General features: G+C 65.4%; 1 long non-coding RNA gene across 2 annotated transcripts; it reads left to right on the top strand.

The window, feature by feature from the left end:
• The first annotated feature begins 12,080 nt into the window (after window positions 1-12,080).
• Window positions 12,081-17,846, top strand: LOC116663324. 2 transcript variants are annotated; one of them, XR_004319591.1, is made up of 2 exons: window positions 12,081-13,667; window positions 17,523-17,846. It is a non-coding gene; the product is annotated as an uncharacterized LOC116663324 (long non-coding RNA). The 2 variants fall into 2 exon arrangements; XR_004319590.1 differs by lacking the exon at window positions 12,081-13,667 and adding an exon at window positions 13,674-13,904.
• The last annotated feature ends 572 nt before the right edge of the window (window positions 17,847-18,418 follow it).

Below are 18,418 nucleotides of genomic sequence, written 5' to 3'. Positions count from 1 at the left end.
CAAGGCGATGCCCACCCCGAGTCTGCAGCTGTGACCTTACTCGGAAAGAGTGCTTGCACATGTAATTAAGTGAAGGGCCTCCAGATGAGACCCCGTCCACTGAGGGGACCACAGTCCGATGACAAGAGAAGAGGAGGCTGCGAGAGGACAGAGCCGCAAGCCAGGGCACACTGGAGCTGCCGGAATCTGGAGGGAGCCTCGGCAGGGAGCACGGCCGGCAGCACCTTGACCTCGGCCCCCTGGCCTCCAGGCCCGAGGGGCTCACTGCGTTGCTCTGCGCTCACCAGCGCGCGGTGATTTGCTTGTTTCGGCAGCCCCCAGGCGCTGATCTACCCCGCACACGCTTGTGTGTGCCCCTCTGGGGCTGCCCTGACGCCTGGGGTGTCTGTGGTGGGGAGGAAGGGGCCGCCCAGAGCCCAGGGCTCAGGGAGGCGCACGGGGCTGCGTTACATCGACCTGTGTGCTTCTAGCGGCTCTGACCTCCGCGGGAGGAAAGCGGGAGCAACGCGATGGACTCGGAGCTGGAGGGCCTGGGGAGCACGGGGCAGCGCGGCCTGCCCGGGGGGCTCTGGGGGGTGTGTGGGGTCTGGGCCGGGCCCTGCGCTCCCCAGCTGTGGGGTCCTGGCGACATTCAGCGTCACTGCGGGCTTGCTGGGGTCTGGGGGTGCCAGCAGTGGGTGAGCGAGACCACCCACGCAGCCTCTCCCTCCTAAAGATGCAGGTAGTCGGGGAAGACCGCAGAGGGGGCGACCGCACTGGTGGGGTGGCCAGAGAGGGGGTGCTGCCTGGGAGTGGGTCCAGGGGTGTGTCCCCCAGGAGGTGGCATTAGGCTGAGCTCTAATGACAGGTGGAGACGCCCCCTGAGGTCCAGGGTCTGAGATGGGGAGGGCATCCCAGGGGGCGGTTCCCCCTCCGGGAGGAGCTGATGGACAAAGCAGGAGGGTGGCAGGCAGGGCCAAGGGCACCGGTGTCCTAAGAAGGGTGGGGGTGGGGACCCAGCTGCCAAGCGCAGTGGGACCAGGAGGCGGGGCCACAGCTGTCTGGTGACAGCTGCAGGGAGCGGCGAAGGGGGTCCCAGAGATGGCGGGACGGGGGCGGCACGCGGCTCTGGGAGCTGAGTTGATACCACTTAGTGCTGGCTGCAACCCGGACCTCCCGGGATCGGGCCTGAGCAGCGGGAAGAATTTGGTGGCCGGGGGCCCTAGGGCAAGAGGAGACCCACTCTGTGCAGACATTGGCGGGCAGCTGAGGTGTGAGTCTGGAGTGAGGACGAAAGGCCGGGCTGGACAGGGTTGGGGGCCACACGCCCAGGAGGGTCTGGCTCCCAGTGGGTGCCCGGTGGACACTGGCCAGTCTGCTTCCCGACTCTCCCCAGCCGGAGGGGACGGGGAAGTCCTGCAGGTGGGCAGGGGTGGCCCACGGGACGGAGGAGCAGGGCCTTTCCCGGCGGAGGCTCCAGGGAGGACAGTGGCCTCTGGATCAGCCTGTGGTTCGGGGATCGTGCCGGCAGGTCCCTGGACAGGAGGCCCAGGAGGGGAGCCGAAGGCCCCCCTTGCCTGCAGCTCCTCCTCAGCGTCCCTGGGACCGCCCTCTGGGCCCTGGTGGGGCCTGGGGACCTGAGGGCATGAGCTACACTGCTGGGCCTCCTGGCCTCGGGAACTCTCCTTCCCCCGGAGACAGGAAAGTGCATCAGCCTGGGGTCCAACTTACACCCGCCCTTCAGTCCGAGGCCCCGGTGTGACTGTCTCCTGCAGGCTTCCCTGTGGTGCCGAACACCCGTCCACCCCGCTGTCCCCAAACCGTGGCAGCAGGAAGGTCGGACTTCCTGTGTACGATCTTGGGGAGCCAAGGTGAGGAGGGATGTGGGCTCGAGAGCCTTCCGGGAAACGCAGAGACTTAGTTTCCGAAGGAACACCTGGTGAGGCAGGCGGGAGGGGCCGGGCACAGCCACTCAGGGAGTGACACAGCAACGGGAGCGGCGACTCCCAGCGACCCTGAGCTGCACGATGCGCCCACTGCACTACGTCAGCGTGGGACGGGCCCCCACAGGCGCCAGGATGCCCCGGAGGAGACCAGGAAAGGCCGGGATGTGGGCAGCGGCCGACTCCTGGGAATCCCCGCCCCCGCCCCCGTCAGCCTACGGCGGTCCGCAGCCCTAAACGCCAGCCCTCGCTCTGCACGGCCCCCTCTCTGGTCCCTGGGAGCCTGCACGCTGTCTGTGGAGCGTGTGTCCCTGAGTAAATCCACCCCCACGCGACTGCGGCTGGCTCCCGGACGCCTTCCTGCGGGAAGCCAAGGACCCGCACGTGGCGGGGCCGTCCAGGGCGCTGGCCGGGCCCCGGGACTCGCCGTCCCCTCCCGCCCCGTTTCTCCTGTGTCACCAGCACGCCTCGTCTCAGGGTTCCTGGTCTGGGCAGGGCTGATGGGGATCCCGAGGGACCCAGTCCAGGGTGAGCTGTCCCTGTTGTCATGCCGTCCAGGCCAGCCCACCTGGGCCCACCTGGCAGTGGGAGCGGCGGGCCTTCCCCTCTCCCCCTGGGCCGTGGGTCCCCCGGATTCCTTCTTGGCCATCAGACAGGAATCCTCCCCTTGGCTGGACTGAAGGGGCTTCTGTTGGGGCTTGGGCTGGATTTGGTGGGTGGAGAATTTCCCACAGCACATTCTAGTCCATTCGTGAGGTGCTTCTGACGCCCTCTGGGTGCCCAGGTCTGCGCCAGCCTCGGGGGGTGGGTGCTGAGGGGGCAGATGGACCCTGAGACCCTTCGTGGGAGGGTAAGGGAGCCTGAACGTGATAATTTGAGGGTGATTTGGGGCGGATCGGAGCAGCAGGACTGTGTGCCGTGAGAGGCCAGAGCAGGCGGGGCCTGTCACTGGCTGAATTGTGCCCCACTCCACATGTTGAGGGCCTCACCCCGGGACCCCAGAATGAGCCCTCATTTGAAGATAGGGGACTGCTAGGTTAAGACGAGGTGTCACTGGAGGACGGTGGGCCCCTCATCCCACGTGACTGTCCTCGTGGGAAGGGAAGAGGGGACACACACAGGCACGCACACCGGGAGAAGGTCCTGCGGAGAAGGGGGCGGAGGCCGGGCGCTGCGGCTACAGCCCAGGATCCCCAGACACGGCCTGCCGGCCCCAGGCGCTGGGGGAGCCTCTGTGGGTGTGCTGGTCGCTGCCCTGCGCCCAACGGCCACTGTCTGCCTCCACCGTGCACACGGGCTCCTAGAAGCCCACATTCTCCCCGGCCCAGGACCCTCGCATCACGGGCCTTGCTGACCCGGCTGGGACCAGAGAGCAGCTGATTTGCGTTTCTGAGGGACCCCAGCTGGGGCTTGAACATGAGTGCGGTCAGCCCAGGCTGAGGCCCCAGGAAGCAGCAGTCACTGCGTGGGATGGGCGAGGTCCAGAGAGTCCGGATTCAGGGCTGAGGGGGCAAGAGGTGGGCAGGAACACAGAGGGAGCGCGGTCAGCTCGGGCTCGTCCCTGAGTGGGGTCCCAGGCAGGACGACGGGGGTGGGAGGCACACAGGGAGAGAGACGCCCCCACCCAGCACTCCAGGCTGCCTCCGTGTCCCCCTGGCTCAGCCCAGCAGGCTGCTCCCCCGGCGCCTGGACGAGGGGGAGGAGAATCACGAATAGTAGGAGGCCCCAGCCCTGTGCTGTCGCCGGCTCCTGGCGAGCGTCTTGCCTCGTCACTGCCTGCTTTGCCTGTTCTTGAGATCAGTGACATCTGGTGAGGGGGCAGATGTACCCAAGGGCCGCCTCCGTCCCCTGCCTGTGCAGGGCATGCGGGCCACCTGGGCGCAGGGAGGGCACAGCCGAGGGCTGACCGATGGACGGGGCTGTGGTCCTGCTCCAAGGCCCCAGGACACTCAAATCCTTGACACTTATCCCCCGTCTCACGGGTCCAGACCCTCCCTCCGGCTGGGACGACCACCAGGCTCCTGAGGCTCTTCCTGAGATGAAGGATCCGGAAGCTGGGAGGGGGCGGGGCGTCTCACGGCCGTGACATCTCCCTCCGTCCCCTTCCCGATCCCAGGCTCCGCTTGGCTGCGTGCAGGGCCTCGCCCGGGCTGGACGCCAGCCCTGCTGGAGCTCAGGCTTACAGACTCCGGTAGGGCGTCGGAGTACAGTACGGCCCTCGGAGCTCGCGCACTGGGCATGGGGATCTGGGCTCTAATCCTGACAGCGCCAGTGACCAGCCGAGGGTCAGGTGACTGCAGGCAAGACGCCTCGCTCTCTGTCCTCCGTTGTCTCATCTGCAAAAGACTCTCCTCTAGGGGATGATGGGTCTAACCATCCCTGCCTGCCTCCCCCAAACCGGCCTGGTGCATGAGTTCACTCCCTTCCTTAGGCACCAGGAACAGCATCGTCCATCACACACGCCACAGAGTCGCTCAGGCGGCTGCCCCTCACCCTACCCCAGGTGTCTTCACAGCCAGACTGTAAGCGCCCAAGGGCCAGACTTGCTCACGGCCGTACCTAGCACCGAGCAGAGGCCTGGCCCAGACATGCTCAGATGGGTGCTGGCTGAAGGGAGGCGGGGTGGGCCCTGGAGGAGAGCGGGCAGTCGCAGTTCGGCCCTCCCTCCCGGAGCAGGCACTGCAGGGCCCCCTTGGCTCCCCAGGTGGACACCTGAGCTCCCCCCGCCCCACGGTTCTGCTTCTGCCCCCAGGGGGGCGGGGCTGGGGCTGCGCTCCTGCCTCCCGGGGCCTCGCGGTCTATACCACGAGGGGCTGCCCTGTGATCCCAGGCCCCTCTGGAGAGCTCTGCCAGGCCTGGGGGCAGGGGCCGCCGTGGGGGTCACACCGCCCCTGGTGACTCTCGGTTCTGCGCAAGCTGCTCACAGCCGAGCCACCACGGGTTCTTCCACTGCCTGCTTGGCCGCGGCCTCTGCCTCCCGGGCGGCAACTTCATTAGCTCTGTTTTCCCAAACAGGCAAGCGTGACTCAGCACTTTCGCACGCGGTCTAAATTTGTCGCTAACCCCCCAGGTGTCTTTTAGCTCAGTCCTGCGGGAAATTAGATCATGGGGCTTAGAACCCGGATTAGAGGGTGATTTCCAGCAGCTTCTGGCTCCCTGCTCGGACAAGGTTGGGTCCCTGTCGGACAGACCTTTGTCCTGGCCGGCTCCCCGCTGGGCCGGGGTCACAGATGTCCCAGGCTCCTTCTGGCTGTTCCCTTCCCGTTCCGGGGAGGGGGCGCAGGCGATTCAGCCCCCAGCAGCGACTGGAAGTGAGGAAACCAGGCCGCCACCTGCGCTGGCGCACTGCAGGCTCAGGGCTGAAGGGGCCTCGGAGCCTTCCTGGGGCTCCTTGGGGTGTCCTGGGGGCTCCGTCTGCAGCCCCCTCCCCTCTGCCCCCCCTCTCCTGCCCCTCCTCCCCCCACCCCTGTTCCTCCCTCTGTGCCAGGCCTGTGCTGTGGGCTGGGGGGGGTGGACGTGGCCCCTGCCCTCGTGGACCTTGGTGGGGGGCCAAGGCAGCAAACCAGCTGCCTGACAGTGCACCGTGACCCGGGGTGGCCCCTGGGGCCACCACCTCCACCTCTGACCCCTGGCCAGGGCCGTGAATGTGCTCGGCCGTCCGGGGTCATGTAGCACAGGGTCTGTTAGGAGGGCGGGGGGACCCCAACAGCCAGACCAAGCCCCAAGCCCCGGCTTCTCCCTGCCCACCTCCGGTCCCCTCCCCAACTCACACCCCTTCCTCTGTACCCACAAGCACCTGCTCCCCTCCCATCTGGGGGTGCAGGGGGTGGCCCTGTGGCAGGCGGAGGAGCCCAGGGTTCCCTTTTCCCGGAGCACCCAGAGGCAGGTGTCTGAGTCGGGGGCGTTTCTGTGCCTCTGGACAGAGCCAGCCTCCCCTCTCAGCCCCGACCCTGCAGCAGTCCCTCTGTCTCGGCAGCGCGCCCTGGGCCTGGGCGGGCAGTGGGGGCGCAGGGCACACTGTGGGAGCCTTGTGAGCTTCTGGGGGCTGCTGCGACAAATCACACGAACTTTGCGCCTTAAATAACACGAGTGTTTAAGTCCTAAAATCAAGGTGTCAGAGCTGCTCGTGGGAGCTGCGGGGAAAGCCCGTGTTCCCTGGCTCCCAGCCCGCCCTCCCTCCGTCTCCGGGCTGACGGCACCTCCTCCTCCTCGGCTCCCTCCTCAGGACTTCTTTCCTGCACTGAGCGCCTCCCCTCCCTAGTGAGGACCCTCGCGGTGGCGCTGGGCCTGCCCGCCTCTTCCGGGACAGTCTCTCCGATCAAGTCCTTAACCTGATCACCTGCTGAGTCCCTTTGACACGTGAGGCACGTGTTCGTGGGTTCTGGGGCAGGACGTAGCCTCGCTGGGGGGCTGCTCTTCTGTCCCCCACACAGTCACAGTGGCCTGCGTGTGAACCCCTGATCCCTGTGCCCCCTGGCCTCCGCTCAGCCTGAGAACAGCCCACCTGGCCGAGGCCCCGAGGGGCTTGATCCTCACTGAGACCTGAGGCACAAGGCTGGCCACCTGCCATCAGGAAAGCCGGAGGCACCGCGCCCTCCCACTACAGGCCGCAAAATGTAATCACGGTCGCAGAATACCTTACGCGTTCACGTGGGTGATACACCCTGCTTCTCCTGCTGTCATCAGGCAGCTAAATGATGCGGCCAGACGCCCCGGACAGGCTGCCGACGTCACTGTCGGCGCCGCTGAAGTTGAGCTGTAGCGCCGAGCAGATGGCCCAGGGGCCAGACGGCTCGTTGCTGCCCTCCATCGGGTCCCGGGGCCCCTCGCCCGTTAGGCCTCTCCTGTCCGACTGTCCGGTGCTGCCCACGCGCGCCAACAGGAGTGACAGCTTCCCACACTTGTCGCTGCCCGGGTGTAAGCCCGGGCCCCCTCCCCGCCTGGTTCCTCTTCGCCCTGGTTTGGCTCCTGGAGAAACGGAGTAGAAGCCCACTCTCCCGTGCGGCTGCGACAGAGGCCCCCGCTGGAGCCCCACAACCCCACTTCCTGGTCCGTCCGGGCCAGCAGGGAAGCCCCCAGTCCTGAGTCTGGCCTGACCTCCTCTTGTTGGAATTTCAGGAACCACTGAATTTCCGTTTTCTGTGGTGGAAATCAGAGTGGTGACGGCAGGCTGCCTGCCTCCCAGCCTTGCCTCATCCGCCTGGGACTGTCTCCGCAAGAAGGCCGGCGCGGCCTGCTCCTGCTCCGTGCCCGAGGCTGCCCGCTGCCCGCTGCCCATGGAGCGGTCCAGCCTCCTCGCAGCCGGGACCCGCAGGGGCGGGTCTGGGGCGTGCCCGTCAGCGTGCTCACCTGCAGACGGGGGGGGGGGGGGAGCAGAATTGCCCGGGTCCCTGGGGGAGAAGACTGCCGGCTGGACGGCCGGGAGGCCCACAGCCTGCCTTCAGGAACGTCGCTCCCTGCCTGCCGACAGCAGCAGTGCCCGGCGCAGGGCTGGCCCCACACAAGCTGCCTGTGACCTTAAAAACCCTCTTCCTCTCTGGGGTCGGTGAGGGGTTGGTCATCTTTGCCCATTTATCTATAGGGTGGGAGCTTGGTTGGGGCCAGTCACCCCATCCCCACTTTTGAGGTTGAAGGATGAAGGGAGGGTGGTCTGCTAAGGCCACCTGTGGGGGTTTGTGCAGCACGTGAGGATGAAGCACGCCGGCCACACACACTCCCCCACGCACACGCGGGCAGTGGCTGAGCCTGGCGCTGGGCCGGGGCTGGTGTCTGATCCTGACGCCCCTGCCAACCCAGGCAGACTCTCCACTGGGGTCGTGCAGACATGCGCTCAGGGGCTGAGTCACCTCCCCGAGTTCACCCAGCCCTGCACCCCGGCCTCTCTGATGCCAGCGCAGCATCTCCCAGGTGTGGCCCCAGGTGTGGCCCCAGGTGTGATTTTATGTCAATAACCGTGGCAAGGACTGGTCCCCATCACCCCCCATCTCCTGCTTGCCCAGGGTCCAGGAAGCTACGTCTCCCAGCCCCCCTTGCCCTCGGGGTAAGGCCGCGGACTGACTCTGACCAGTGACGACCTCATGGTGCCTCCCTCCTCCTGCTCCGAGAAGCCCCTGGCGGCCCACGGATGGAGATGCCTGGATCCCTGCAGCGCCGCATGGACGAGAGAGGAGGGAGGAGACGTGGGCCGTCCGTCCACTGCCCTTCATTCTGAAGTATCAGGAAAACTAATGCAGCCCGCCATCAGGCCGTGGGTCAGACCCGCGGTCGCTTCACACGAGAGGTCTCTTTCTGAGTCTGTGACTGGCAGCGCAGGCGGTCCCTGGAAACGCTAAGCCTCCAGGAAGCTGGTGGCTGCAGCCGAGTCTGCAAGGCCAGCGCCCGCCAGGCCCCGCTGCCTCCCCAAGCCAAGTGAGAAGGCTTCCCGCACCCCGAGGCTCCTCTGCCTTTAAAAGGCCTCCCTGTTGGCAGGTGCCTTTTAGGAAACCCGTCTCCTCACCCCTGGCTCCTTCGTGCCGACTTCTCTCCAAAGTTGGCAGTCAGCCACCTTACATCCAGAAAGGGAGACGCAGGCTCGTTTCCCTGGCTTATAAAGCCAGCGGTTCCGCGGAGCTCACGGCGGCCTGAGTTTCACGTGGCCCTTTCACACGCGCACTCCTTCGTAAGGCTGAGGGAGGCGGCAGGGGAGCGCGGTGCCCCTCCCCACGCAGGAAGCGGGCGCCCCAGCCCCTCGCGGCACAGGCGGAGACGCGGGTGCGGGGTGGGCTCTGCCGCTGGAGCCCAGAGGCTTCTCGGGCTGCACTGCTGACGCAACAAAAAACGACCCGGCACCGAACACAGACGGGGCCCCAGGGTGGGGCCGGGCCCTCCGGGTGAGCTGCCCCTCAATAAAGCCCTGGGGGGCCAGGCTGCCGGGACACTCAGATGTGCACACCCCGGGGGCTGGGCGGGAGCGGAGGTCACACTCCCTCGGACAGCCAGCCGCCCGGCTCCCCGACACCCCGCTCCTCCGCTGGCGCACCTGCCGCCGGTGCCGGGAAGCCCAGCCTGTGGGGGCGGAGCCTCGGCCTCGGCTGGGACCCCCTCCCCGAGCCTGCCCCTCGGCGTCTCCACCTCTTGGGGCTGAAGCGGTCCAGTCCTTCCTCATCCAGAAGCGGGGAGGCCCCTGAGACCAGGCGGAGCTGGGCTAGGTCAGGCCGCGCGGCTCTCAGCTGCCTCCTGCAGTCCTGGGCCCCGCCCGCCTCTCCCCAGCCCGACCCCGGTGCCTCGCTCCCTTCTTCACATCTCTGTCTGGGCTCACCCCGCCCCCCCCATCCCGCTGGGAAGCCCTTGAACTGGGGTCTGCCCCAGAGACGCCTCCCTCCATCCTCCTGCTTGGATGCCCGCTGGTCCCCAGGGGTGGGCCTTGTTCCCTGCAGCCCCCTGAGGGGAGGCTGTGTTTCTCGGCCCCCAGTGAGGGGCTCTCCTTTCTCCACATAATCTCCCCTCTGCAAAGCCCCCCACCTCCTCCTGAGTGGGAACTGCGGGGCAGCGCCCTCCCTCGGGGCCCCGTCTGAGTTCTTTGCACGGTCCCACCCCAGTGGCCCCTCGGCTCCTGACTCCCGTGGCTGGCTTGTCCCCCAGCCTGGCGGTCCCGGTGGTGAGTCCCTCCCTGGATGCCCTGGGGCAGCTCCTGCTTGGAATCCTGGTTCCAAGCCTCCGTCTGTCCAGCCTCTGGGTCTTCACCTGCTCTGGGACCTTAGCTCCTGGCATGCGGCCCCTCCCCTGCCTGCCCCGCTGGGTTTCCGTGACCCCGTCCGAGGTGACTGCAGCCGCCCCTCACTCTTCGCTCACTGGCCAGGCGCCCCCAGTGGTTCGCTTGCTGTGCCTTCGTGGACCGGCTGGGAGTTCCCGTGAAATGGCACCGTGGTGCAGGCTGCGGTGGGTCTCCTTTGAATTCCAGCCACAAGGTCAGATGGGCTCCTGGACCCGGGGCCACCTTGCCTTTCACTCCAGTGTTCTCATGCCTCCTCTCCCTGAAGGCTTCCCAGGTCCTCACCCGCCTCCGTCCACCTGACTCTGGCCTTGACTCACTCCGCTGAGAGCAGGACAGGCAGGAAGGAGCGCCTGTTACCCGCCCCGGACCACCTCCACCCGCCTGCCCCTGCTGTCCCGGAGGGAAGAGCCCAGTCCCCATCTCAGGCCGATTTTCCTGAGTCCTCCCCTCTCGACGTCCTAAGGGGCCTCCTCCTGACCGTCCAGCCCACTCTCCCGCACCACCAGCCTCTCCTGCTCTCTGATGGTGCCATGAACAGCCCAGGGCCTCACATGAGCAGTTCTGTCCCCGGGCTCCGCGTCTGACTCCAGCTGCCACTTCCTTCTCAGCCGAAGCCCCTGGAGTTGTGACCGCCGTGTGTCACCAGCTCTGCTCCCTCATCTGCATCCTCTCCCCTTCCTCGGGCTTCTGCCCTTCCCTCTCCATGCTTCGGACACCCAGCTCACTGCCTCTGGCTTGACGTGTACCAGGTCTGTGACCGTCTCGGGGACTTGGATCCAGCTACACGGCTATGCCTCCAAGAGGGTGCCGGACTCCTGACCACCCATCTGGATCCGTCCGGGCCCCTCGACAGCATCTCCCCATTGCTTTCCCCCTGGACCTCCACGCCTGGTGCTTGTCCCTGACTAGCTCTACCCCCGCCCAGGAGGCAGTGAACGGTGGAGGGTGAATGGTATCTGGTTAACTGAGCTCAGAAACAGTAACCTATGGCCCCGATCAACTGACCCATCAGAGCAACCACAGGACGGACATTGCTGAGGCTCCGAGCTCACTCCTCTCTGCGCAGACATCTGGGTCTGAGGTCTGTGTGTTCCCCACGGCTCTGGGCCAGGCTGTCATGCAGCAGGTGCCCATGGATGGAACCCCAGGACGTAAGGACAGAAGGACCTTATTAGATCGTGGAGCTCAGAAGGGGAGTGAGGTTGAGAGCCACGGCCTTGCCGGACCCAGCAGGCCTGTCCGAGCTAGGATGACCCTGACCCACAGCTCCAGCTCCTGGGCACGCCTGTCACTCACTGCTCATGCTTGGGTGTCGAGCGGGAGTCATGGAGAGATTCTCCCCAGCTGGACGGCACACGCAGCCTTGACAAACGGTGTTCCTGTCTGCTCCCCCAGGGTGGCCAGACCCAGTGGCCCCACTGCCCTGCTCTGCAAGCAGGGAAAGTTCTGGACCCCTGAGCCTTTGCCTGGCATGTCCGTCACCCGATGGTTTTAATATCTGCACAAACTCTGTGCTCCCACTTTGCTGCGAGGGGTGCCCCATCTCGGGACACACAGGGGCCTTTGCAGCCCAGCTTAAATGAGCAGTGGGTTTGGGGTGGCCCCGAGCTTGCCGCAGGCCTCAAACCAGCAGCACCGGGTCGGGGTGTCCCTACAATAACGGGGTTTGCGCTTTCCAGCAAGGCCGTCGTCCCACTGCGTGAGTGACTTGCCTGCACGCTGGTGGGCTCCGCGGCTGGGCCCCGCCAGGCTGGTGGGGGTCACGGCTCGGGCTTCTCCGGGATCAGGGACATAGTCTGGGGCCAGGGCGGGGATGGCCTGAGGGGTTCACGCGAGAGAACTGGACGCTGGACCTGATCCATCCCAAGGCGCTCTGCTGGGCCCTTGTGATGGGCTGGCTGACGTGCGGGCCTGGGGACTGGGCAGTGAGTGCGTCAGAAGGGCCTCTGTCCTCCAGGGGCTCCTGTGCTAAAATGGGGACCTGGAAGGCGGGCGTCAGCAAACGTTCCGGGAAGGCCTGCAGAACAGCTGGGGCCGAACCTGTGTGCAGGAGGGCAGCTCACGAGCGCCTTTCTGGGGCCGGCTGGCCGCGGCTCGTCAAGCAGCGCCTCCACGCCTCGCCGCTGGCTCGTCCTCGGCACCAGCCCTAGGGGCTCCCCGAGCTGGGCTCTCGGGCCTGACTCTCTGTCTGCGCGCGGGGCCTCAGCTCTTTGTTCTGCTGCCCTGAATTACTCACACCCTCCAGACTGCTTGGGCTCCTGCATGTGGAGGGGGAGGCGGGCGGACAGTGGGAGGGGGGCCGGCCTCCCCTGGCCTCCGCGGGCGGGGCTGGGCGATTTCCAGGCGAGCGGGCCGGGCGCAGAGGGGGCGTGGCAGGCCTCCGCCGCCCCTGAGGGGCTCGAGGCTTGCTGGCTCCTTCTCGTCCTTCCTGTGTCCTGCCCTGAATCAGCGTTTTGAGAAGTGGAAAGGAGACGGGCAGAGGCCCCACCCTGTGTGTCACGGAGAAGCGTCACTGATGGACGTCTCCGGTCCCCAAGCCCTGACGACAGGACCCACATGCCTCGGGGGGTGAAAACCTTGTCTCGCTCCCAGGGCTCAGCACACGATGGGCACCTCTCAGGGCGTCTGGAAGGATTTGTTCTGCTGGACTGGAGGACTGACTCCCTCCAGGTTTGACCTGCGTTTTGAAAGCTGGTTGCCGACCTGACTGGCGTTGCCCTTGGGGTCCTGTGGTCCTGGGAGCACACCTGTCATTCATTCGTCAGATGCCCCCTGAGCACCTACTATGTGCAGGCCCAGGGTGGGTCCCGGGCCTTGGCGCACGTGCAGGTCCCCCACGCTGTTGTCTAGGGGCGCAGAGCACAGACGCTGCCGCTGGACTGACGGATGCGCTCCCGCAGGAGAGGCAGCTGCCCACGTGAACGGTGGGGGCAGACGCGCCAGGCGCAGGGACAGCCGGCGCAAGGGCGTGAGGCTTCAGCCACGCGACCTGGAAGTGGGCGCCTGCGCCAACACGGGCAGTCGTCCCTCGACCGCGTGGCCTTGTGGCTCTGAGACGGGTGCGCTCTGGCCGTCGCTCACTCTGGTCCGTGAGGCTGGCCTGGGAGCACAGCGAGGTGGTTGGCCCCCGGCCCGCCCTGAGGTCTGCGTGAAGTCAGCTGACTGCGCGACGCCGAGATAAGGTCATGAGCTCAAGGGCCCGGCCCGGAGTCCAGCACGCGGCGCTCAGCGGACAGGGGCCCCGGGGAGCAGCCAGCCAGGCCAGCCAGCCCAGCGGCCCACATCTCCTGGTCCCCGAGTCCCCACCGCTCGGCCCCAGCTGCAGCCCCTGCGCCCACGTCCGGCCCCAGCCTGGGTGCTTCCTGGAAGCTCGTGGCTCAGGGGTCGCCGGCAGTGATCCGAGTGGGTCCTGTTGGACCCCCTCCCCTCCACGGGCAGTGGTGCGGCCGCCATCACACGGTGTCCAGTGCTGGGGCAGGGATTTGACTGTGTCAGCTTAAGCTCCAGCATCTACCACCTTTTCCACCGCGCACAGAAAGGCCCTGGGTGTTAACTTTCTATGTCCCTTTTGAGTTCTTTTGGGAAGATGGCTCCTCTCGGAAGCCCGCGTTTGGGAGGAGAGCAAGAGGAGGTGCGGGTCTAAGAACGGGATGTTTGGATTACTCTAGGACTGTGCTCCTAGACCCACTAAGGGCTGGAAGAGGCTGCCAGAATTTTCCTGTTATTTTATTTCACTGTGGGTGAAACTGTCAGTTTTGCAAAACTGAAGCAGAGACTCGTGACACCGTCTGGAATTGTCTGTCTCTGGCTCCTGCGCAGGACTGAGGGTGCCCTGGGGACTGGCTGTCACATCTGGCCTGGAGCTCACCACCCCGGGTCTCCCCGCCCCGGGCGACGTTCCCGCCCGCCTTCCCCCGATGAGTGTGGGCGGACGGCCTCCCGGGAGGAAGGACACGGGAAAGCTCTTCCGGACACCACGTCTGCAGCCCCAGGTTCGCAGGCCAGGCCGTGGGAGAACTTTCCCCAAGCGTCTCCTCTCCCGGCCCCTCCCGCCGTAACGCCTGCCCCTCTGAGTGGCCGGACGCAGCCGCTGGTTTGTTCTTCGTTGCGGCCTGCCACGGCCAATTTAACGGGCACTGGCGCCCGCGTAAGGGAGACATGCAGTGGATGGGAGAGCCTGTCCTGCTGACTGAAGGAGGCGGCGGCGGGAGTCGGGAGCCTGGATGGAGGTGCCGAGCATCTCTGGGTCTCTGGCCTCGGGGGCGGCCCGGGGGTCTGGGCTGGAGCTAGTGGCACGGAACACGCTGCTCAGCAGATCCGAGAGCCCTGGGTGGGAGAAGCTGCCGCAGCGGGTGGGGCAGTCCCCCAGGAATGAGCCGAGACCTCAATAAGCAAAGACGAAACGACAGGAAGGCCCCGCACAGCAGCATTCTTGGCAACCTTGCTTCCAAGCCCGCAGCCGGCAGGGAACGATCACTAAGGAGGTGACCGTCTCTTTCCAGAGTCCGCTGTGGGCGCGGCCTGGGAGGCCACAGTCCTCGCTCTCGGGCCTGACTCGGGGAAGGACAAACGGCCCGAGTGGGGCGCCTGTGCTCTTCCTGGGGACTCTGGCCAGTTAGCAGACAGTGTGACCTCGCCCTGAGTTCCCCAAACGCGGCTCTTCCTTCAGTGGGAGCCCAAGGCTGGGTGGCCGGGACGGGGTCCCACCCCGGGTCTGCGGCTAGCGAGCTGCGCCAGCCTGCTCGGGTGTTAACTAGTCTCTGTGGCCCCACTGCCTTCGCCTGCTGGTGCCTTGCAGGGCAGCCAAGGACGACGGGAGTGCTCGAGGAAGACAGTTTTCACCAGGCGGGAGGGAGGGGTCTGAGGGGCCACAGGGCACTTCGCCCGGGGGATGGGCTCCCTGACGTCATCTGTGTGGCGCCTGCTGCTCCCACCAGCCCTCCCCCATCGGCAGCCCTCCCCTGCGGCCCGGCCCGTGTGCCCGGCGGGGTTTGGGGGCGGGTGCCGGACTGCAGCCTGAGCCCTGTGACTTCACGCCTGAGCCGTGCCCTGCTCCCTGTGCCAGCGCAGGGCTCAGACCTGGCTGGGAGGCCGGGGTGGCCAGGGCGGGGGGTGAGGTCTTTAACGCAGAAGTCCCCCTCGGGAGCAGGCAGCAGCCCCTCCCATTTCACCAAAGCGGAAACCAAAACTTGAAGTCAAGGGCGCATCCGGGCCGGCTCGCTGCCCCGTGTCTAAGCTTGGGTGAGCGCTTGGAAGTAGCCAGTGTGTGCCCGTCCACGCGCGTGCGCAGGTGTGCGTGTGCAGCGGGCAGCGGGACGGAGGCACATGGAGGAAAGGTCCCTCTGCCCCGCCTGCTGGCCACTCCCGGCGAGCGTGGAGCGGAGACGGACGCCAGCCCTCCGCCTTCCTTGGCCGGGGCCTCGCCTCCCGCCGCCGCGCTGCTCGGGCGGCAGCGGGGACTCACCCGCGCCCGGGCCGGGGCCGCAGGGCGGGCCCGGATCCTTGCCCACCGTTCTGGCACCTTCCGCTGCCTGTTGCGTGATGATGAATGAGCGTCTGGTGACCCACCGGCTGGAGGACGGGCCCTGCGCGCAGACGACCGTCAGCCCAGGGCAGGGGGAGGGCTGTGGGGCTCCGGTCAGCGCGGCCTGCGCTGGCTCCCTGGTGGGCCTCTGCTCGGAGGAGGTGAGGTGCCACGTGGGGCCAAGGGTCTGCCCCAAGCGGGCCCCTCCTGGCTTTAGAGTCCTGGATTCGGCATTCTGTCCAGAACAACAAAGAATGGCCTCGGGGAGACACAGGGTCCCGAGGCCACTTACATCTCTGCTGACCTGACAAAGTCGGGGAAGGCAAAAGTCCCACTCAGATGGAATAACTACCCCGGGGTGAGACCTCGCGAGCACAGGGACGTGGCAGCACTGGACACAGCCTTTCAAGAGCACTTTAAGAGGCAATGGCCCGAGTGCCCGCCTCACAGAGGCCGTGAATGTCCACCTACAGGCAAACTGATGGGAATTTATGCAAATGGAAGGATTTCCAGCAACACAGACTCACTAAGAGAAGAGCCCGAGGTGGGGCCCCGAGGGCGTGGGACGCTCGGCCTTGCTGGGGCAGCCGGGCCGTGCTGGGGCAGCGGGGCAGCCTTCTGGAAGAAGGTAAAGCTGGACCCGCACCTCACACGGCACAAACCCCAAAGGCGCTGAGGGAGACGCCAGAGGAACGCAGCCGTGACCGTCCCAGCTGTGACTCCCCGGCCAGAAGCGCTGGCACGGAGGCAATTCTGAACACGTTTGAAAACTCCCACTGTCACCACTGTCCAGAAAAGATCGACAAACCGCACGATGTTTGCCACTCACAGAATCACAGACAAGGGCTGACTTCCCACGGGTGCAGGGAGCTCCGAACATTGATATGGGAGAAAAATCTCAACAGCTGAGCAGGGAGAAAACAGGCCAGAGCTCCGAGCTGAGAGGCCCAGAGAGGCCCCGCCAGCGGCCCAGAGGCACGCGAGAGACGCCGTCCTGGCTCTTCATCGGAGACGGGAAGACTCAAGGAGCTCGGGGACACCGCGTCTTACCTCCCAGGCTGGAAACCCCCCAAAGACGCCCCGGGCACTCCGGGAAGCCGGCGCTCCGGCAGGCTGCTGGAAGGAGGCAAACTCAAACCCCGTCGGGCAGAAGGACAGAGCGCTGGCCCTTAGACCCTTTATTCCAAAGACACACACCACGTGCAGCCTCAGGGTGATTTTACACAGGCTGTTCACAGCGGCGTGGCTGTCAAGACCAGACTGTTAGAAACGACCCAAATACATGCCGTGGGGTGCCGGTTACACACACCACGCCACTCTGCACAGGGGACGAGCACAAAGCGACGAAAAGGAAGGGCTCCGTGTCCCTAATGTCACCTTCAGGGAAAGTTATGTGAAAACGGCAAGATGCAGAGTAACACACAAGTGGGGCGAGGGCACTACTTGCTACCTCTCATTGCTGGTTTATTCTTGTAGCCTGTGAAAATCATCTGTAACAGTGGATTTATTAAAATAAAATCTTGCCACAGGAGACCCTTTGAGAAACAGTTCACCCACAGGGCACCACATGGAGGTGGTTCTCACGGGGGCTTCTCCTCGGTGCCACAGGTTTGGGCCATCAAGGAGGGGATATCCTATCAGCTGGTGAGCAGACAGGCCCCTTGGCAACCAGCAAGAGTTGCCTGGGTCTGGTGACGCACAGCATCAGATGGACCATCCGGCTGCGCGCTCCTGGGGCCGAGGGGCAGCCCCGTCCAGTGCGTCCGAGGATTCAGCCTCACTCTTCACGGGCCAGCACCCCCATGGCCACCTCCTCCAGATCTTGCTTCTTTCAGTGACAGGTGGCACGTCTTCCTGGGCCCCACCTACACAGACGTCTGGGCAAGGGTTCGACCCCAGCCCCCGCCCTCCCAAATCCTCGCTCCAGCCCCCTGACAAACCCCTAGGCGAAGGGCTGTCCTAGCTGAGGACGGGGAGCCTGGTGCCTCCTGCACAGAGCGGTGTGAGGTCATGGCGGGCGGGGGCTAACATCGGCTTCTCAGTGGTGCCCGTGCCCGTCTTTACCACTTGCAGTCTTCAAATGGAATTCCGTGAAATGGTCCGATAAAGACGACATCCTGGTGGCGGGGAGGGTGGAGCTCAGGGGGAGAGCGCATGCCTAGCACGCACGAGGTCCTGGGCTCAGTCCCCAGCACCTCCATTTATAACTGACTAACAAAGTCTGATTACCTCCCCCATCCCGGCAAATAAAGGACAACGACCGACCCCCCACCGGGGCCTGCCCAGACACCTGGAATCACCGCCATCCTCTCCTTTCTCGCAGACGGAGCCTGGCGCCTGCCCAGAGACCCTGCGATTCCCAAGAACCCGAGCTGTTCCTCCTTCCTGGTGGCCTGTGAGAGCTTGGTCGCCCTCAGCGCACGGCTTCCATGAACTCTGCACGGGCGTCGGGACTCCAGGGACCAGAGGAGACCTCTGTGGGCAGTGGTGGGGGGGCAGGTCACCCGCCCCCGCCTCCCTCAAGAAGACCCCCGCGGAAACTAGGCACGCAGGGCTGGGAGTCTGGTGCTCTGGCCTCTGGGACTCCCCAGAGAACTGCTGGGTTTTGCTTCCAAACCAAACTTTTAATAAAGAAAATTCATCTACAGGTGCTCTGCCATCAGCCGATACATCCAGTTCCTGGAGTTCCGGGAGATTTAGTGGCAGGGTGGTGGTTTTATTTGCTCTCTGGTTGGAACCATTTTTCTTGCGTATTTAATATCCTGGAGGAGTACGTCCCGCAGCGAATCCACAGTCTGAGGGTGCAAATCCGTTCTGAACCTATCAGGCCACTGTTTTGTCTTCTGGTGACTGGAAGCAGGCGTTTGTGTATTTGCTGTTTCCTGGGTCATTAGGGGAAATTAGGAAGCAGCCGGCCCACAACTGCAGCTGCAGCTGCGAAACAACCCCGGCCTGCGGTCCTTCTACCGCGATGCAGGCGGGGTGGCTGGGCGAGGGGAAGTCCGTGGCTTCCTGGAGTGTCTTACTGAAGTCAGAGTCTCCCGTCGGCCCGGTGAGGGCTTTGTGTGCGGGCTCAGTCCAAGGGACTTGCGGACGTGAAAGCATGGAAAGGCCTCCCACTTAGGAAAGTTTCAGTGGCGCCCGCGTCCTGCGCGCGCCCTCTTGCCTGGGGAGGGCTTCCAGCTAATGAGGATCTCATGAGGGATTGGGTGTCTCCCG

Source organism: Camelus ferus, chromosome 4 (assembly GCF_009834535.1).
Source record: "Camelus ferus isolate YT-003-E chromosome 4, BCGSAC_Cfer_1.0, whole genome shotgun sequence".
Classification (NCBI taxonomy): Eukaryota; Metazoa; Chordata; class Mammalia; order Artiodactyla; family Camelidae; genus Camelus; species Camelus ferus.
Note: the sequence above shows the minus strand (reverse complement) of the source record. Positions and strands in the feature narration are given on the sequence as shown.